General features: G+C 39.9%; 1 protein-coding gene across 2 annotated transcripts in view; it reads right to left on the reverse strand.

The window, feature by feature from the left end:
• LOC139145513 (retinol dehydrogenase 11-like) overlaps nucleotides 1-21,202 on the reverse strand; it is a 33,360-nt gene extending 12,158 nt beyond the window's left edge. Inside the window, exon 1 of one of the 2 annotated variants that reach the window (XM_070716739.1) lies at nucleotides 21,057-21,202. The gene's annotated coding sequence lies outside the window, so the exon portion shown is untranslated. Of the gene's footprint in view, nucleotides 1-13,518; nucleotides 13,786-21,056 lie in introns of those variants that run through there. The other variant, XM_070716740.1, reaches the window with a different exon arrangement.
• Between the last annotated feature and the right edge of the window lie 1,622 nt (nucleotides 21,203-22,824).

The following is a 22,824-nucleotide window of genomic DNA, read 5'->3' on the forward strand; positions in this document are numbered from 1 at the left end:
CGAAACAGGATTCAGGAAATCTGGTTTGATGATTTGAAGTCCGGCTGTGCTTTCATATTGGTCGCTGTACTGTCTCGATACCTTTTACGATGAAATGACGTAATGCGGACTGGTCTCAGCAAGCGCTAATAAAGTCGTCTTTTAATTGGTAGCAGAGAGGAAGCCAAAACTAAACAGGCTTTTTAAGATCATGGATGTAATTCACGTCCATAATCAGTCAATGTTTTAACTGGCCGTTCCACACTCTGTGTATGCCAACTTTCTTTACCAAGCATGGGACAGTCACTCCGTGCACTGATGGATTACCCGCTCGGCCATTCAAAAGTCTTCACTACGCCATAGACCCTCGAGGGTCTATGACTACATCAAGTCTTTGTTCCACCTGATCGCCTTTTGGCCCTTTTGTGCAAACCCCTGCACATGAATTGCGTGCCAAAGGCGCTCCGCGCCGGCGAGTGGATTTCAAGTTGAATACGTAGTACTTATTCTGAACAGAAATGTCCTGTCTTAGCTCGGTTCTATCACAAACAGTGCTATCCATCCGTTTGAAATGGAGCGTTCAAATGTTAGCTAACTTTCACTTTGACTTTCATATTGTGTTGTGAAGTAGCCTTTACATGATACAGGGTATTGTATTTGTAGCAGAACGTTAACAGTGATATATGTGTAAAATCTTATTGCTACAATGTACGTGTAATGGCCCTGAAATTTGTTCCCAAATCGTCGACAAACAGTTACTGTTATTCATTCAAAAATAAACTTCGATTGTATGAAATTACATGAGCATCCTCGTCTCAGTGCCCTGCACAGCTGAGCACGACCCCCGTTCTAGTGTTGAAGGGGCAGCCTGCTGATGGGTCAAGGTCAGAGGTGAAGGCCGAAAGTCTCAAGGTCAGCGTTAACGTCTATGCCTGCATATCCAGGGTTTGGTTGTGCAAACTGAGCCTATAAATGGTCCCGTGTTAGCAAGCGGCGAGTAGCTCCGTCGTAGATTTCGAATTTGGACATTGAATGACATTTCCGTGACGCTTTTCCGCCACAATTTGGCCTTGACATTCGTTTAAAATAGAGAACTTGAACTGATTGTAAATTAGCTGATTTTTATAACTAACTGCTCTTCCATTTGGGGACCCGTTTTGAGGATTTCTCATGGGGTTTTAACGTACATATCGCCATTTGTTAAGTTTAGCTAAAGCTATTAATCTCGAGAACGAAGATCTCTAGCATTCCAATACACCCCAAAAAAATCACACACACAAAAAAACTAAAACAAACCCAAAAAACAAAAAAGCACCTCCGCGCATCAAATTGAAAATTCAAGGTAATACGAATCAACAAAAGTTATGCCAGACGCACTTCGTAGCAAACCGATACTTTCTCTTGCAGACTGTCTTGAACTCTGAATGAACCCTAGCTTTGCCGGCTGTCTCGTCAGCTAAGTCAGGCGCTAGGCAGAGATCGACCCCAAGCACCAGAGGGTCTGTTGTCTGCGTGACATACTTCAAGAATATTCTTCGTCCGTTCTCTCTTGTATTCACAACAGGGCGGCTTTCAATAGACAAACCAACCACATATGGAGTGTATCAATGGGCTGGCAATCAGTGAATGCCGCCGGTTGGATCTCGAAGACACTGGAGTTCTGATTGCCACGTGCCTGCGGTTTTCTGACAAAACCCGCCGACTGTATACCGTAAACTCATTGCCGACTGCCACTGTTTTTGTAATACATGTCTGGTTTACGATTGTGGTGCAATTTTCCGCTCGTTCACGTCTGTGACCTATTGTAAAAAAAGGGGATATGGATTTTTGCAAAACTGTAGGCCTATCACAACCACTACTTTCATCAGAAGCAGTGCTATCGATATTAGCTCGATCACGTGGTCAAAGTGGCCGTTTACCACTTCTTTTTGCCTCAAGAACTGTAACTGTACACTCACTGGGACGATCGGATTTTCACGACTTGCCTCCCTAGGGTTACCGAAAAAAGATTTAATATGACGTTGTTACTAAAACTTTTGACAATATACTTTAAGTATTTCCCCTTTAGATAGACTATTGTTTCTTGGATAACTTCATATGAAATGTTGAAATACCAAATTTAAGTCCGAACCTGAATTTAGTTATAAACTGAATAAAAATGTATGTCACACGCGATACGTACAGTATCCATTGTAAGTTTACAACTTGGAGCGAAACACTGGGTGTGTCAAAATGCTGTAGCGAGTATTAGACCAAGACGATGTATTGAATGAATGTTTGTCAAAAGTTTCAATACTTGATTCAAATGTCTTTCCCCCATTTGGGAAACGATAACGGCTATAAGCCACAATTGCCTTGGACTTGTCATAGAGAGAACGCCCGGCAGAACCTGAAGAGTGCGTTTGACTTAAAAACCTTGTGATCACTCCAATTCGCGCTTTGTAGGTCGCATCTTTTATGTGTGTCCGTGATACACATGCAGCACAATAAGCATAATGGGCATACACAAATGTCATTCACAAAAGTAATCGTTTTACTTGACAGGGAAACCTAATTTCTCTTCCCATTCATCGTTGACCTTCCGAGCTCACCCCTCAGAGAACGCCCACTCAACTCCGTATACACTCCCACTGTTGGAGTGACTTGCATTATGGAAAAAAAGTGATTCAGTCTCCTTATCGCAGTATCAGTGACGAATCAATTCACAAACATACCGAAGTTCAATTTCACACGGAACATGTGTTCCGCCGGAACCGCGTAAAAGAAACCGTGGGACCCCTACAACAAATGTCCTTGATCGTTGTCACCGAGAGCTGTCCGAACATAGCCGAAGCTTTCCGAGCCCATGCAAATTTGCGTACGGTTAGTTTCCAGTTCCCAGCCGGCCACGCCTGTTCCAACCTGGACCCCATTCTTCGGAGATGACACATTTGGGCGAAATATTTGGCTGCATCGGTGAAATTTAGGGTGGGTCGGCGAAGAATAAAAGCGAATGGGACAAAAATTTAACAATATGACATATTTGTGGGCACATTTGATATAATGAGCCAAGGCTTGTCCTAGCTTCAGCTGGGAGTACATATTTTATCTGTGTTGTAGGTTTTTCAATTGTTTGTATTTTTCGGCGTCTCTTTTTCAACCGTTTGAGCTTTTGATGGCGGCCCGACAGAAAAGTACCGAAAACACGGTACTGCAAACCGCATTTCTTTGTCCGTTGATGGCGGCTCATTAGGTGACCTGCTCAGCCGCTACAATGGACTTAGAGCATTTCATAATGTACCGTAACTTCAAACGGTTTAACCCTATTGCGATTGGAACCAATGCACCTTTATGTAAACCGCATTTGATAATTTGAATTTCTCAGTGGTTAAGAGTCAAAGCAATAATGATTACTCTGACGATAATGGTATTCGGCTAAAACGTCAACGCTCTCCGAATAAGACTCCGAAACAATTATCTTAATTTTCCTCACTGCGCTCATGCGCTGAGTCGATCTTCATTTCTCGTTGTACGGGGAGACTCGGAGTTGGGGTCAGCGGTCAAGAGATCGTCGGAAAAATTAAGTTTTATAGCTTGCCAACTTTTAAACATTATTCCAGCATGCATGAATCAAAGTGTGGGGTCAGACGGCTGTCGTGTGAAAACACACGCGAGATGTGTTTTTGTCGTTTAACAGAAATTTAGACGAGATTCTGTGGACCAGCTTGAAAACATCAACTCTCAATAGATGTAAAAGTAAATGGAAGTAATTCCCCTACTTGAAAACTATGCGACTGTTGTAACAAGGTAAACAAACCATAGAGATCAAATATGACGTGAAAAGTGTCTGTCCTTTGGCGACTATTAACTTTTATTGATCCATCTCGCTTTTATTACATGCAAACCTTTCGAAAAGCACAAATTATAAAACCCACCTAACTAAGTTTTAGAAAACTCATGGTACTCATTTTAGCCTTGTTAGTGTACTGGACATTGTGGAAACTTTCTCTTTCTCGAAGCAGTTGTGGTCTGCTCCGGAACAATTTAATACCTCTTCAAAATTATCTCCTTTCGCCAAGATAGATCTGAGAGCGTAGTTCTGCATCAATCCACATCTGACTTGACCCATGAAAACAATAGATAGATTGCAGGACATCAGAGGTGATGGGTTTCGTTGGAAACGCTCGCAAATTTATCGACATACGTGTGCACCGATTTCTTATGTGTTCATTCGAGACGATAAGGTCGCCGTCTGCCGTCGATATTTCTGTCCGTATCGTATCATTTGAGTAATCTTTACCCCGACACACGATGGAAGAGTTGTCGAGACAACAGACGTTACACTCTGCTTACTGATAAACGGAAATGGACGATAATCACATAATTTCAGGGGCCTGCGAGAAATGTACAACATGCTAATGAGCCGTAAAGGCTGTGGGGCTGTAGTTTAAATAATTCACACGATGTATTCAGGTTATTTCAGTTTCATTGTTAAGCTTAATTTTGAGTTGGTCCTTCATTAAACGGATCAACATAAAAAGAGAGAATAAAGACCCTTTATGTGGCGTGGCTAAAATTGTATAACTGCTGGGAAGGCCATTGTCGGTTGTTCGGTGTCTTGGAGGCACTGCACGCCCTTCGTTAAAGACAGGTAGTCTAAGATTTATTAAGGGTCACACATGCCGACACCAATTATCAATTAGACAGTGATCCATTTTGAAAGCGAACCATCTACTTCCCATTAAAGTGGAAACGCCACAACTTGGAATGGTCGGTATTTTCATGGAGTGTATAGATTCCGTGTGATTTTATTGATATTGACTATTTCTTTATTGACCGATCATTTGGTTTTTCATTTGTAACCACAAAACGCAAATACCTCAAATAGCTGCGTGGCCAGAAATCCAAGCAAAGAGAGAAAATGCCACTCGAAAGGTAAGAAAGTCAATTTGCGATATAACTGTATGTAAGGCGCACTCAGAAGACGTTGCTCTACTGTTGCAGACACGACCTGTAACCTACAAGTAGGGTCACGTCTCGTCTGACCTGCCATTGCAAACATTCGCTGACTCCCGGTGAATATTTATCTTTGGTCATAGGGGACGATGTACGTGACTAGTGTTATCAATGCCTATCGTTTACAGCCGATGGACGAGGGAAAAGACGCCACGATCTACGACAATCCCTCGATCCTAAAAGGTATAGTGAGAAGTCACGTGCTCGAAATGTGTCTGCCTTTAAACGTGACGGGTCGGCAGCTCCGGTTTTGAAACCTAAGTTACATGTATCATGATCCCGGAAACCGAACTGACTTTTGCAAAATTAAAACAAAACAAAGAAAACAAAGCAAAAAAAAAAACCCAAAAAAAACAAAACCCCAACCAGTTCATGATGAAGAAAATGCACTAAACCAGTCTCATAATGTTTCAGAAATCCTTCGGGGAGGGGGGGGGGAGCAATTCATGAAGGCACCCTAGACTAACATGTCGTGAGCCATGTGCAAGACCGACAAATTAAAACAACAAAAAAGTTTATTCTGACAACTATTAGAACATAACTTGTTAAGTTACAATAATTGCAATAGGGTTAAGGTTGTGCTGTGTGTGCATGAATCAGTTCTGTCCACTTTGCTTACTCAGCACTTTCGGCGAGTCTAATAGCGCCATACGGAAATCCGGGTGAAATCTTTTTAACGAGGAAAGATACAGCGACCCTTTTTCTGCTTACGACTTCCTTAACTTTAGCAGACGCAAGACACGTGGAAGAGTATGACGTGCGGCGTGTCACACGGCACACTGCATATAGTTCTAGTTTGTGACGATGACGAAGATTTTAGGTAATAGGCATGCTGCTCGGCGCTCGCAACGATCGTATCACTTCCGAACATGTCCGATAAAACTACCTTAAAATGTCCAGTCTCAAACTTTGGATGTTGTCGATATTTCCAACAAAAAGACACAAGAGTTCTCGGTCTTCCTTGATTGTTGGCAGTTTGATGGATATTCCCAAGCTGGTCCACTAGTACGGCACAGAATAAAATAAATTGGTGATGTGCTTTAGGACGGTTTATTATAACTGGATTTTGGGTACACACTGGAAATAATTTGTAACGGTGCATATACTGCAAAACGCCATGTGTTAGCATGGTTAATTCCATATAGTATGTGTTTTCTGGAATTACATTTCAGCCAGCGATATGGGTTTTCCATTGACGTGAACAATCTTGTTTCTGTTGTTGACGTATTTTCCGCTCAACCACAACATTCTCATACCAAAACAAAATGTGCGGAAGAAAGCATGGACCCGATTTTCTACGTGCCTTTATCGGCGTAGCGCGACACAGTTCCCACGATATGACTACGCAATGCGCAATTCGGAGCATTCCTCACTGAACACTGTGTACTGTATATAGATGCGCTACGAACAACGTGTTCAGTCGAAAGAGACGCGACAGGTTAACCAAAGGTTATATCGACAAATATTATTTGTTTGTCTGTCGTGTTGTTTGTTGTCAATTTATACCGTCAGACCATTGCAATGCGCTTTATCATCTTTGTGTAGGCCTGAACGCAGACAGCCCATTCAATCAGTCCTGTGACCTTATACGTCAGACGCGCAATGGTATAAACGGTAAACAGAGTAGTTAGCACGGTCAACGGTAAACAAGGTAATTAAAACAGTCATTTGGTCTCCCGTGTTACAGGAAAAATACAAAATAAAAACAAAACCCAAGAGAATAACATTTCGCTTTTCCGAGAAATTGCACGTTAAGTTTTTTAAGAACGTTTCTGACATCTAACGCGATAATATTGCATTTGACGGACGAATTGCAAGCAATTCATACCCAGCGATTTCTAGCCGTGCAGTCCCGCAAGGCTCTGAACTACCTGTGTGATGTTGAAATATGAATTCCGACGATTGATTGCATATGCAGTGCACATCTTCAGTCAATTTGCCGAGATCGGTCCTATGATGTTTACGGCCCATACTGATGGTGCTCATTAAATGTTGTTTAGGGAGCCTTCTGTAATTACAGGGGGGGGGGGAATTGGGGGGAGGGTCACTTTTTAGAAAACAGTTCAAGGGGGAGGGTCACTTTTTATAAACCTATCTTAGGGGGAGGGTCACTTTTGACAGAAGCTGATATTATGGCCAAAACTTTGATTGTCCGTGTGATATTTCCTGAATAGGAAATCACCAACAAAATACGCACACACTTATAGACCGCCATGCATAGTGAATTGACATTTGGTGAGATTCCAAAATCAAATTTCTTACACAACCATAGACTTGTAACCACTCTAGTCTAATCAAGAACAATAATCTTAATAATCAAGCATACATAAATGCACAGATTTATCTAATTTTGTACTGAAAAAAAAATTATTCATAGTTTCATCATAGACCCCTATGCATAGTGAATCGACATTTTGGTGAAATTCCAAAATCAAATTTCTTGCACAACCATGGACTTGTAACCATTCTAGTCTTATCAAGAACAATAATCTGAATAATCAAGCATACATAAATGCACAGATTTATCTAATTTTGTACTGAAAAAAAATTATTCATAGTTTCATCATAGACCCCTATGCATAGTGAATCGACATTTTGGTGAAATTCCAAAATCAAATTTCTTGCACAACCATGGACTTGTAACCATTCTAGTCTTATCAAGAACAATAATCTTAATAATCAAGCATACATAAATGCACAGATTTATCTAATTTTGTACTGAAAAAAAATTATTCATAGTTTCATCATAGACCCCTATGCATAGTGAATCGACATTTTGGTGAAATTCCAAAATCAAATTTCTTGTACAACCATGGACTTGTAACCATTCTAGTCTTATCAAGAACAATAATCTTAATAATCAAGCATACATAAATGCACAGATTTATCTAATTTTGTACTGAAAAAGAATTATTCATAGTTTCATCATAGACCCCTATGCATAGTGTATTGAATGACATTTGGTGAAATTCCAAAATCAAATTTCTTACACAACCATAGACTTGTAACCACTCTAGTCTAATCAAGAAAATTAATATCAATAATCAAGAGTACACAAATGCAAAGATTTACCTATTTTTTTATTGGAAAAAACTATTCATAATTTCATCATAAACACCATGGATAGTGAACCAACTTTTTAGATGAAATTCAGAAATCAATTTCTTGTACACAAATGTTCATTTTACTTCCCTATTCAAGCAACGTACATTTAAATACATTATCAAACATACATAAAATACAGATATAGCATGTTTTGTGGGGGTAAATTGTCAATAATTTGCCTGATAGACTCCATGTATTATGATTTGATATTTTTGGATGAAGCACTAAATCAGCTACATCTTGCCTTTTTATAGTTGTTGCACAAAATATGGTGACCCTCCCTAAACTGTGAAATACCATATCTCTTCAAAAATTCTTGCGTGATAAATTGCGACTGTCCCTCCAAAAACACCAGCCCTCCCCTCTGTAATTTGTCCCTAACATAACAATTGAACCAATTGTTATGTAAATTAGCTGATACTGTTTTAGTTATTCCCGGGGAGAATACCGCAGTGGTTGGGGGGGAGGGTCAAGTTTTAGAATGTCGGACAAGGGGGAGGGTCACATTTTAGACAGGAGGATGGGGGGAGGGTCACATTTTACGGTACAGGTGTTCGCGAAATTCCCCGGCCCCCCCCCTGTAATTACTGAAGGCTCCCTTACATCCCTCAAGGCTGATCACCAGAGCACAATGACGTCACTTCGCAGTTGCTTGCATTGTGCTACTAACCTATTTTCTACGACCAAATAGCGATATTTCACTGAAAATGTACCATGGACAGTGCACTGTCAGCCCATTTCACTGACTCGCGTGTGAAATTGCAAGAACATTGCTATTTTCTGGAAACTTTCTAGAAAGACTAGCTAGGACGGGATTCACATGCTATTTATATCAAAAAGCGAATTTTTACATCTAATTTACCCATAGTATTTCTTGCCTGTGTACTACCTGCAACATAACACACGTATATGGAAACTTACACAATTTTGAATACTAATTAGTTCTCATGAAACGGACAAGGTTGTTGTTTTATAAAGTTGACCTGTGTATAGAGCGACAACTTCAAACCCGATGGAATAAATTTTAATAAGTGTTATGATGATGATGTCAAACTTCCCTGTAAGCTAAACAGTGGTGTACGGTCTGTTTTACTCTCAAAGCATCCATGGTGCTTATATGCATAATATCAGCCTAATATTTCTGGTAGGTGTCAAAGAATTATGGCATTTTTTATATCTTCCATTTAAGCGGTTAAAGTGACGTTTCGTCGACAATTTTGATACATTTAGAAAGTTTCTAACCACTATAGCGGGACATGTCAAAACATATATTGACCTCAAGAATGTACTCGACACCAACGAGTGTCTGCCCTCATAGTAGGCCACACACATATTTTTGTGTTTCCGGGATTGCAGTCCGCCCACCATACCCTAATGTTTTATTCGGATTAAAAAAAAAAACAGTCTTAAAATTTACTAACTCTGGTCAAGTTTTTGTAGGTCACATAACTGGAATAAGAAAAATACAAAATTTCCCGCCGACCTCATCCTATTTCCTCGTAGCAACTTACAGGAAACACTGATATTTTTTCTCAGGATTTTCTTTCTTTTCTTTTTCCTTTTTCTTTTTTCCCTCAAAAATTTTAATGGAATGTACCCATGAAAGCACTTATTAAGGAAAGATGTGTTCAATGAACTATGGACAGGCGCCTACTGTCGCTTCAAAATCGAACGATATAGGCCAGGAACGTTGAAATGGAATACGTAGTATCATTGAAATGCTGTCGGTGAGTTATGAAAGTGTTAGAATCTACAAATACAACAGTGAAGAGCCAGAAGTTGTAACTCCTGAAGATTTTTTTAGTATTTTTCAGGGTCTGAGACAACTACTATTTAGCTTGACAACACAGCACATATGAGCGTAAAACGCCGTGGTATTGTTTAGGTTTAAATTCCAGGACGCATCAGAATTCACTTATCAACGATAAAAAATGTATGTTACACAAATAAGCTTACATGGTAAGTTGACAAGCTGAATGCCGTGTAACTCAATATCCTACCGGGAGTAGAACAAAACTCTTGAGTTCACATTGAAAAAAAAACAATGAAAACAGAGACAAAATCGTTAAAAAGTTACATCCGCTGGCTCTTTAAGCAGTCTGACCTGTTAACCTCATTTCAACTATTTCACTTTCTAAATTAAGTCTAGTGAGGCTTAGAATATGCCAAGTTGTCAGGCACAGTCTGTTTCTGGGTAACCCATGATGGATGAACAAATCGAAAGTCAACACGACATTCAGTTTAAACAAAACAGCAAGATAAATTTTCCGAACAGAAAACACTGCGCATCCGTTCAACATATTACAACACAAAATATTTGAGTGAAAGGTACACGGTAACATAATTTTAATTGTTTAGAAACATTTGGTTTACACAGATTAAAAAAAAAGAGATAAAACATGTAACTTTTGGCAATACTTTCACATGTTCTGGAAAACGAGAGTACATTATGTTTCTCATTCTTCTCTGAAAAGCACGTTGAAATGCCAAGAATGGGCTTTGCAAACGCAAATACATTGTGCAAATTATGCGGTAATATTGTTGAAATATAAATTCAGTAGTTTGGACGAAAAAATCAGCAGTCAATAATACTGAATATGGCACATACACAGACTGCGTAGACGGGCTGAACACAGAGCATTTCAAAATGATATTGGGAGTAGAACCTGAAAGCGTAGTCAACAAACAGAGAAAAAATGATGGAATGCGTCAGGAATTACTGCGAACAGGACTTTAAAATAAGACATTTTTCCCGTTACGATTCCAGAAAACATTTACTTGTTAAAATATATATATATTAATTTCCGTGTGTTAATCATATGATACACTGACATGGAAAAATATCAGGATTGATGGTTGTTACGTATTTACCGCATCTGACTATCAGTTACAAGTTCGATTTGACGCGGAAGTGTTGTCAGAGTATCAGCGTATCTTTATGAACAGTCACAACACTTTCCTGTCCGACGAAGAGCAAATTTTCCGATGTCGATAATGAATAAATGGTTTGATTGACTCATAGCCTTTCTATGTCTCGCTATCTATCACAAGTGTTTTCTCAAGGAATCAGATTGCCATAATATAAAAATTCATCCAAGCACAAAGTAATTAATAATGATATATTCATGATGAATTTTTAATTAACCATTTGTCTGTTTCATAGAAACTTTCTCATATATATATATATATATATATATATATATATATATATATATATATATATATATTATATATATATTTAATGTATCTCATATATATAAAATCAGATAGACAGACAGATAGATACAAGATCTTATGTGGGATGGGAAAATTCCATTATATATATATATATATATATATATATATATATATATATATATATATATATATATATATATATATATATATATATATATAAAGCATAGCGAAGATTAGTAGTGAGAAAGCAAGCCACGACTGAGAAATATTTAATCGTTGAAATGGAGAAGCAGAGATTAAACTCTCCATATCGTTGAAAACATGTCAAACATTTGTACATTCAGACAAACATCCAGTGAAATTTATGAAGGGATGTTCCTGTACAGACGCGCGTCTGCGTCAATTAAGTGAGGCAGTCAGCTGAGTTTATTTTTAAATGGCTGGATACCGAAACTCAACTTCCTGTGCGTATAGCTGATAAAGTTCGAGATATACGGCTTTCCCAAGCAGGCGTCAGTGCTTGCAGTGAATCAAGCAAGACGTCATCATCAGGGTGACGTGTTACACGCACCTAAAAATTGCTTCCGATTCCGATTCGTTTAAAACAAAAATACATCTGCGATAACGTTCTGCCACACGCAATTAATGTTGGGGCGTTCCTCGCCAAATAAGGTAGCTGCGATATATTTAATTAATCACCCAGAGGTGCTGCATCGCTCCAAGCATTGCTGAAATTTTACGGGTGACCTTTCGACCCACCCCAAGGTCATATCAACAATTAAGTGGTTTGTTAAGAGTCAGATAGTCCCACGCCTATGAGAATTATTCATCGATAAACATTGTCAATTATTTTTTTTAAATTTGGAACCATACCTAGAAATATCAAATCACCATGGAGACAGAGATTTCCTATGTTTATGTGCTTTTCTTTTGTGTTTTTTTATTTAAACGCAGACTGGTTAAAACGGCGATGTCTTGAGCATAGCTTGTGGGCTGACCTTCTTTGTTATTTCAACTGATCATTTAAACACTAAAAGAAATAAATAAATTCGTGGTACGCACAAGCGAGAAGTGTGCAAGTACCTTTTAAGGTAGTATGCGCCTCAAAAGTGAAAGACTGAAACTTTTGCTCAAACTTTCGTCAAAGAATATTTCAACCATGCTCTTTCAAAATCAAGAAATAAAATCGGGCGAGGGGGTCACAGTGCAAATTTTGGCACTAGAGAAAGAAATTGCCCAAGATTTACCGGTATTTGAAATTCAAAATGGCTGCCATTACCGTGTTAACTCTTTTGGAAAAGTGTTCTTAAACCAAAAGATTTAAAATGAACTCCCATAAGTGGTAGATCAAAATAGAATGATAACAGTTTGAGAGTCCGAATATCTGTCCCCGAGGCGCGTTCTAGTACCTTAAGGAGTTTCATAGTGCTGGTTATACAATTTTGGTTATTGCAATTGACAACTCGTTCCATTCTGATTCGTAGTTAGCGTGTGAACGTGAAATTGACAGTAACATATAATTCAACGTCCAGGTGGTAGAAAGCAGCTATCCGAGGTAGTTATAAAAACTTTATACTAAGCATATATAAATATACGTTGAAGTTACATGTAGAAATTTGTGACGATTTCGGGTAGAATGTGAGCGAGGCTGATGCTCATTGCTTTAAGATTATTGAAAGTAGAAAACTCCCTGCAGTATGGAACCACTCGTCGATTGTACACGGGGCGAACTTTATCCCACAGGGACATGACAGTTCCAGTGTCAGGACAACAGGTTACTAGTAACACGGTTAACTGGCTATAAAATTACCAAAACAATGTTCTATACCGTGTCCAAACGCGGAAACTCAGCTGCGCAATCTCTGTGTCAAAACCGCAAATTGCGTTTGGTTAGAGAAATATCTGGTGTCGGAAATACTTTCAAAGTGTTCTCATCCACATGGAAATATTTGCGTGGTCGTGAGACCCTTGCTCTTCTTCCGCTTTATGGGACACTTTGACTGCTTTAAAAACTTGCCAGCGTCTCGAGTTTGCAAACAAACAAAACCGCTTTTGGCTGTTGCGTTGTTTACTAATAAACAAACCGGTCTTGGTATCTGAGTGACTGCATATTTCCCACACCCATGCAATCCACTGTAAACGGTAGTACACATCCGAGCCGAGCGATTGGTAGGCCTGAACTCGACGCAAATCCAGCAGTGAGTTGCCCAAGTATACGTCAAACGCTGCCGGCTGCCCGCAAAGCAAGCGTACTATACTCACCGGCGGTCCGTTGGTTTGACTAATCGCCAGGGCCGCTAGTTGGTAAACTTCTGTCATCCGCAGCGCTACTCTGAGCCTGACCCAAGCGGCACGACCGACAGAAGAACCGAGCCGTCGTACTATACATGTATTTTGTCTTTCGAGAGTTCTGTGCGAAGGGCGAGAATTGCGAGCCCGCCTGTTCAGCGAAGTATTTATTTGTACAACCGGTCCATTTTCTTCGGCGAAACCCTGCTACGTCGGTCTCAATTGACGTAACACAATGTGCGTCTGAGGGTCTTAGAGGTCGTTTACAAAGAGCCAACAAGCGCTGTAACGTCAGTTGCTCTCAATGGCGAGTTCCTAGAAATGGGACACAGTGCGCGTAAAAGGCTTATCCAAGAAAAAGCCAACCGAGTGTATAATTTCAGCTTTGTTTACCAGTTAGGAAAGTGGAACGGAGGATAAACAGCCTCATGCGTTTTTCTCATCATTTTATCGCCTTTCTACCGATACTGGCTGTTTCGCTTAACTTCCCTACAGCCTGCCTCGTTCTACTTGCAGTCTGTAGGCCTACAGCTGTCTTTAAGCCACCTCATCAAATGAACCCGACAAAATCGTCCTTTTAGACGTATTCTGTTTGAGTTACGCTCTGAACAAGACAAGATCTAGACAACCGTTCACATTATCTTGGCGGAGTCATCGCCCGTCAAATCGCGGGAGATATTTTTTACCGTTCGTGGCTCAACCCCCTCAGATAAACTACGGCAACCTCCTGGATATTGCAGGCCAGTTTTCAATAAAATCCGATAAACGTGGGCCATCAGCCAGACAAGCGGCTTGCTGGCTGTCGAGAACAACGGGGAATTAACTAGATATTCAATTGAACCATGGAGCTACTAGAATTTTGCGTTTCCTCTCCACAGCGTTCGCGATACGGGTAAATTGATTCAAATCGTCTGCAGTAGACTATGTGTGTGTGTGGCTTCTATAAATGCCGAGACCTCTTAATGAGGACAAGGTCGATTTTCAACACATTCCACTGACGTCTGATACAAACGAAAGTACGGGTAAACGGCCCCAAATCGCCTGCAATAGACTGACTATAGCTTAGCATTTGGCGTTAATACGTCGTTTCGTTGACGGGGACAAGGTCGATTTGTAACAAATTCCCATGCCATTCTTCGATAGTTTCATTCGCGCATGGTGAGTGGAAAAGGTAGAATGTGGAGTCAATGTCTTCAGTTTTCAAATCTTGCAACGTATTGGAAAACACGCTGTCCGCTTTCCGAATGCAAAGTCATCAACGCGTCAAATAGTTAACTTTTCTGCGCAACTCCCAAGTCCCCTCAAAGCTAACGCAAAAGATATTTGCACCAATTTCGGTAATTTGTTTTTTCACTTTGAATATCACAGGGTGTTGAAAACAATATTTGTCTTGAAGTTATGATAAATATATGTCACGTATTAAATATCATTTTATTATACAAGCCTCACCTGTGTTGTGTGTGCCTGTTACCTTACCCTCGCTATCTTGGCATAGTACATTGTTTTAAAGAAAACAGTCCATATCTGTTAATTATCCTCCCTAATCCCCTTCATTAATTTGTCTATAGTTACCCTGGGTATCTTTGTATAGTATTTCAAAGAAAACGACTATATCTATTAATTACCCTCCCTAACCCCTTCATTAATTTGTATTACCGATCATTAACGCGGGAGGCTTATCGTCCTGACCAAACAACTTTGTCAGCAGTTAGTGAGGTAAAAGACGATTATTGCTTGCAATACCCTGTGGGAATATTAGCAGTTTTACTGGTCCATTACCTGTAATCACGGTCACACTTTACCGTGCTGTTACATTTGACTAGACTTTGTTTCAGCAATTTTGTAGCTAGAATCAACTTCATTTTCCCGGGTATTGCATCAATGCTCGGGCTTTGCGGGACTTCACCGTTTATACACAGAATAAAAGTACTGAAAAAAATATCCGAAAGTAATAGAAGACATAGCCAAGAATACTTTGGTTTTAAATTCTTTCAAAGAACTTCTAACGATAGTTGAGTTCACTGTGAAAAAAAAAAAAAAAAAAAAAAAAAAAAAAAAGCTGAAATAATCTTGTCACCTGATTGTGTGTCTAAAACAACCTCTGGCACCTGGGCCAATAGACAAAGTCTACATAGGATTTTCACAAACCAAGAAATGTAAACTTATGGATGTTTACATATCAAATTCGCAACAAAGTGAACACGCGTTGGCTATATTGGATTTTATAGCAAAACAAAAGTATATTTTCTTTTGCATCAACTTTTTAATGAAATGGAATCGTGCGTGCCATGGTACGCTGAATCTGAATGTTAAATATATCGCCAGGCGGGCACATTGGATCATAGCGCAAAACAATGAGAAGAGCGTATTTAGGGGAGAACCATTTGATTTCTGGGGGGGATATGGAGGATTTTGAGAAAAAAAAATTTGTTGCAAGGTGTGATAGAAGAAAAAAAAAATTGATCCTGTCATGGCCTGAGAAAAAATAAATTGTCATAACATACAGAAGTGAAAAAAAAAATTGTCACAATGCACCAGAAATTAGCAAAATTTGGAAACCATATTCTCATGTATTCTTTGCCGGCGCGCCGCCATAGGCGGCGCATATGTTTTTACCACAAGCAATTCTTATGTTGTTTTTTTCCTAGCACTTATGATATAAGCATACACTACATAGGTCTACTTTACACCTCAGTACACTCAATGTTTTCCTTCCCTTTTCTGAGCTAAGAAAGTCATATTTCAGGATTCTGTTGCAATATCTCAATGGCATAGGCACTATCTAAAGGGACCATTTGACTTCTGTAAATTGTGAAAATTCAAAACACAAGACAGGAGTCAATAAACTAGTGTTAAAACAATATATTATTCTCTCAATATAAATATGTTAGAAAGATGTACCTTGACAATGAAAAATTGAGAAACAACAAATATAATGAAATACAATGTGTGAGCCTTGTTTCTCTGACCACAAAAGATAACATCTTCCCTGAGAACTTACATCTATGCTTGGTCATGTTAATCATAATATGACACCAGACGCCGGATCGCTCACTATAGAGTCCGTCAATAGTGGCGAACTTTCTCAATAACTAATCTGGCACAAGAATGACGATGACAATGTAAAAAATATCAGTGTTCAATGTCATTTTCAAAGAGTTTTACCAAGTGCAAAATAAACTGAAACTCCTCTCAGATTGCACCATTAAACACATCAATTTCTCAAAATTTCCAATACGAGAGGGGGAACCCCCCTCTCGTGCTCTCCCCCTTGGGGTATTCTAACAGTTTCACTTAGTAAAAAAATTAAAAAACACCTCTCAGATTGCACCAGACTGCACCATTGCACACATCAATATCTTAAAAATTTCCATGCAAGATAGGGGAAAGCCTCTGTGACACTTCCCCCTAAGCCTCTCGCATGTTCTCCCCCTGTACTTTCAAATTCTGCCCGGTCAGATATCCTAGTGAAAACCCTGTCATAATACCCATCCAAACCAAACAATATACTATATTGTTAGATACTGCGTGAGCTTTTAAATCTTTATTTTATTTTGACTTTGAATTTCATTTTGATGTGTTCACCTTTTTTGAACCATCATGAGATAACTGATGATAGTGTAGCAGGGTACATTAGGATTTGAAAGGTCTTTACTGTTGCTGTATTTTGTAAATTTTACAATTACATGTATTGGTATTTAACTTTTCTAAGTGGGGGGGGGGTGTCAGTCAAAATTTCAGAGTTAGAGAGGGAGGTTACTCAAATTCATCAGGGTTGGCGAGGAGGGGGGGTCACTTGAAATTTTGGAGTTTCAGGCCATAAATAATGACAGCTCCCTTATATACAACGCATAACAACTTGATGACCAATAAAAAAAAAATTTGCACTGCTACTCCATTTGAAAACAAGTCATCATTGATGACACAGTCCCCGCTTGTCCATTTTGTTATAATCTTTGGTGTCTAGGTAGCTGTGGTCTAGGTCGCTGTGGAATGACATTGATGCAACGGGTGCATCAGGCCTGTGACTTGCATAATGAAGTAATCTGAGGAACGTTCAATAAATGACTCATCTCTGCCGGTAATGACCACTGAAGGAACTTTTGATTACATCACACATACCGATGCCCTCACTGCCTCTAGTGTCATGACGGCACATACTATACACATGGTTTGGTGGAATTTTCGAAATGCTATGGGATTGGGTATGTTGTTGTAATCAGCCATCAGCCATTTCGGATCATATAATGAAACAATTAATGTGCACAAGAATGCAGCCATAGTATTTTATCTTCGTATCACGTTTGAACAAAATCAGTCCATCGAGGGACAGTGACCTATGTTTATGTTTCAAAGACATAAAAAATCACACCAAAATTGAAATCAAATGGCTGTCTCTTGACCATATGGATCATAGCACAAAATTAGTAGACATGCATATGTATCCCATAGTACTTTATCTTTGTACCAAGTCTCACAACATTGGTTAAGGAATATTTGCATATGATTAAGCCTCAAAGACATGAAAAAATTCAAAAATGACCATCGGGCAGAGATATTGGAAAAAATTTACAATCTGGCAGCCATATTGGAACATGTCACGAAGTAAATTGACATGTATGCCATAGTGCTTGATCTTTGTGCCAAGTTTGGACAAAATGGGTGTAATGACCTTTGAATATGCTTCAAAGACATGCAAAATTCCAACAAAATGGCAGTTCTGCAGCCATATTGGATCCTATCGCAAGGTTAATTGATACATGCATATGCATGCCATAGTACGTGCTTTGCCTTTGTGCCAAGTTTGAACAAAATCGGTTCAAGGATGTTTGAGTTACGGTTCAAAGACATGAAAAAATCGCAAACAAAATGGCACCTGTCAGCCATATTGGATCATTTCACAAAATCAATTGGTGTTCATATGAAGGGCATACTATTTTGCTTTTGTGCCAAATTTGAACAGAATTGGTTCAAGAATGTCTGAGTTATGGTCCATAGACATGAAAAATCGCAACAAAATGGCCGCCTCACGCCCATATTGGATCGTATCGCAATATAATTTGACATGCATGTGTAGGCCATAGTGTTATGCCTTTGTGCCAAGTTTGAACAGAATCAGTTTGAGGATGTTTGAGTTATGGTTCAAAGACACGAAAAATCGCAAACAAAATGGCCGCCTCGCGGCCATATTGGATTGTATCGCAAACTTATTTGACATGCACATGTAGGCCATAGTGTTATGCCTTTGTGCCAAGTTTGAACAGAATCTGTTCAAGGATGTCTGAGTTATGGTCCAAAGACATGAAAAATCGCAACAAAATGGCCGCCTCACGCCCATATTGGATCGTATCGCAATATAATTTGACATGCATGTGTAGGCCATAGTGTTATGCCTTTGTGCCAAGTTTGAACAGAATCAGTTTGAGGATGTTTGAGTTATGGTTCAAAGACACGAAAAATCGCAAACAAAATGGCCGCCTCGCGGCCATATTGGATTGTATCGCAAACTTATTTGACATGCACATGTAGGCCATAGTGTTATGCCTTTGTGCCAAGTTTGAACATAATCTGCTCAAGGATGTCTGAGTTGTGGTCCAAAGACATGAAAAAATCGCAACATAATGGCCGCCTTGCGGCCAAATTCGATCGTATCACAAAATAAATCGACGTGCATCTGTAGGTCATAGTGCTATGCCTTTGTGCCAAGTTTGAACGAAATTGGTTCAGCAGTGTCTGAGAAACTGTTGATGACGGACGGACGGACGGACGGACGGACGGACGCACAGACGGGACCCAATCTATAAGTCCCCGCCGGACTTCGTCCGCGGGGACTAAAAAAAATTGATGCAGGTCAGACAGTAGAAAAAAAAATTGCTGTCACTCTGACAGGAAAAAAAAATTTGCTCCCATACCACATTTCCTCCATACCCCCCCCCCCAGAAATCAAATGGTTCTCCCCTTACACCGTTTTGTCTTTCCTTTACTCTAGCTTGCAGGAAATCAGGCTTGCGTTGTCTGAGAAGCAATTACGGACCGACAGATGCTGAAAAAAACAAACTTTATATTCCCGACTTTTGCCTTTGTCTCATCTTTGACAGGAACAGGACGGGAATTCAACCTGTCGGCTTAGGCATAGTGAAAGAGATCGAGTCGCGATTTGTTTGTATTATTTTCATTCTTTTTGTTTGGTGAAAAGAGCGATGATGCACTTTGCGCTGCTGACTTAAAGTACCGATTCGATTCCTCAAACAAAGAAAACATCCCTTGCAGTCACTTTCCGCTGCTGGGAATTACAGGTTTATGTACATCTGGCATTATTTGTCGGGCTCTGGTGCATAGAGCAAAAGCAGACGCTCATGTTTAATATTCCATTCAACGCTTGCCAAGTCACCCCCATCCCTCTTTCGGCTTTTAGGAAGATCTCCTGAAGTTACCTAAACGCAGAGGAAGTTTATCAATCTCCCGCAAAGCTCGCGGAATAGCGTCGGCACACACAGAGACCCGATTTCCACATCAGAGACCCGAATGCCGAGACTTTCCTTTGATGTGATTTGTACCTTGATGAAAAATGTAAAGACTGCTTTGAATCAGAACTTTTCTTTGTTCAGTTGCTCTTTTGTTTTGTATTCGCCCCGTTACCTTTCGTAATGTTTTCTTTTCAGTTTTCTTTTGAGATTTGTAGGAATCTGTAGATGGGACTTGATTGATGTACATTGTCGAAATAATAATAAATAAAAACAAATAAATAAATAAATAAATAAAATTCACCTGCTGCGCATGTCACTCCTTAGCACTATCATATTACCGATAATTTGATAAATAATGCACAGATTTCAATGCGCTGATAGGAACGTAAAAATCGATGAAAGATACGCACGGGCTTCGTAAAAATACTCGAATATTCGACCCTTACCTTCGATCATAGAATGTGTTAATACTGAATTAACTTTTAACATTTTCACTAGACTTGACCCAAGTTTGTTGGTACATAAAATATCAAAACAGTAAACTGAAGCAATAAACTTATATATATACCTTCGCAGGCTGTCGCGTAGATCGTTGGGTGACCGCGAAGGTAAGCTGCGTACGCCCGAGAAAAGCCAGTCGACCAGAGCGGCCAGTCTGCATTTTCACGTATCTTGGAGTATTTTATTGCGACTTAGAAAAGAAAGTCCATCTCCCCAATCACGTGAAAAGGTACTGTGTTCAATTTGTCAGCATAGCATGTATAACGTCCTTTGTTATTGTTGACAAGGTAACTGAATTTTAGTCGGCAATCGAGCAGCGTAGGAAAATGTGTTTGTGTGTGGTACAAAAATGATATTATAAAAAAATGTTAAAACTAGTGTTTCTTACACCATGCTTTATTCCTTTACAGCTCAAACTGACTGTTGTCTAAGCTTTAACTCTTAGACCTCTAAGCTGCCGCATTATCTTATCAACAGACCAACCCTGTTCTGGTTGTGAACACAAATAGGGAGGTGCGCGTCATACCTACGTGCTGTACTTACCGGAGATGGGTATTAGCAACACTTGCAAGGCAGCCGACAGGTGTCGTTTGAGTGACAATGCGGTGAACAGGCAATGAACTCACAATCTCACCGGGAAAACGAAACTACTGGACCAGCAAATGATGTTTTAAAGAACCCTCTTTGTGTCTGATGTAAAATGTAAAGCTGTCTTTTCTACGCCTTTGAGCCAGCAACGGTCATTTGTCTCGCTATAGACAACCACGGTGCATGTGTTCTTTGTCATTGTCAATGGGATCATGTGGGATTGCCTGATGGGGAGTCAATTGCTGAAGGGCTTGTCACACAGAATCCAAACGTGCCCACGTGGAAACCAGTCGCGTCACCGTGACTCCGGGAATCGGAGAACACCACGTACCCGTGACTTCACACAACCCGGCAGCGTGATACAATGGACGGTACATGTGACCATGGGCGAGCGGTACGTCCACGATGCGACCAACCCGCGATATCGCGACACCATAGCATGAATGAACACCATGATAAAAACTCGCCCCAGGGCAAGGGCAGGGCATATCAAAAGATTCATTCGGAGAAATTGTGACGCAAGTTCTTTTGTGCGTTTAAATATACTATTCTCAACACTGCAGAATTGAATTTTGGAAAGGCGAGTCCAAAGGTGTTCGGAAATTCTCTATTGCTGTCAATCGACCCCCCCGCCCATGATGTAGTTTTTCTCATTTCCCCTACTCATCACAAGAAGACCCCCCCCCCCCGCATTGACCCTCTCTCCATTATGGCAGTAATACTCTCTCCCTCATCACCCCACAGTGTAACCAAACCATATTTCTCCCCCGCCCGCCGAGAAAAGGAATTGCCCTTCTGACCTTTCATCGCCCACCAATACATGAACAAGGAATATTAACTGCCCACCTAGAGACCGCTCGCGAACACGTTTTTTTTTGCGCGTAAACAGCTTTGTCAGGTGCCCCAACAGTAGCAACATACGTAGCAAGTTCGTCTTATATATATATATATATATATATATATATATATATAGAGAGAGAGAGAGAGAGAGAGAGAGAGAGAGAGAGAGAGAGAGAGAGAGAGAGAGAGAGAGAGAGAGAGCTCTCTCTTCTCTCTCTCTCTCTCTCTCTCTCTCTCTCTCTCTCTCTCTCTCTCTCTCTCTCTATATATATATAATGGGGACAAAACGCCCTCTCTCACCAAATCGAAAATTTCCTAAAATAAAAGCGTGATGTGACTGATCAGCGATTTGTTGTTCAAGACCTGATATACTGTTATAAAATATTCAGGGAGGGAGCTTGCCTCTTCCATCTCCTCCTACAAGGATCCGCATTGATGCCGAAGACCAAGGTGAACCTCTCTAAGTTCCAGCGTGCGGTATACGTAAGTGAGATAAGTAAGATCACATCCCAGGGGGTATGTGGTGAATAAAAATAACCGCCTCGAAAGAACAACTGCAAACTCAGTAATCTGAAGGATTGGATCAATTCTTGACATTCTTTTTCTTTGGAATCGATGACAGACGAGGACAACTATACCTGTGATATCTTTGATCAGAATGCGGAAATGAAAATTCCTGGCTTATCTCTCCCCGTGGAACAGAAACGGACCAACTCGAACACTAAAACATATGGAAATATTTCTCTCTGCAATATTTGATAAAAAGGGGCATCCCTAATGTACAAGTTCAACTAGTTTTGAAAACTCATAATTAATAGAGCGGTGCGGCACAGGTGATAAACTATGACTTTTAAAACCAGAAAGTGACATATTGCACAGTGTG

Source organism: Ptychodera flava, chromosome 12 (genome assembly GCF_041260155.1).
Source record: "Ptychodera flava strain L36383 chromosome 12, AS_Pfla_20210202, whole genome shotgun sequence".
Taxonomy (NCBI): domain Eukaryota; kingdom Metazoa; phylum Hemichordata; class Enteropneusta; family Ptychoderidae; genus Ptychodera; species Ptychodera flava.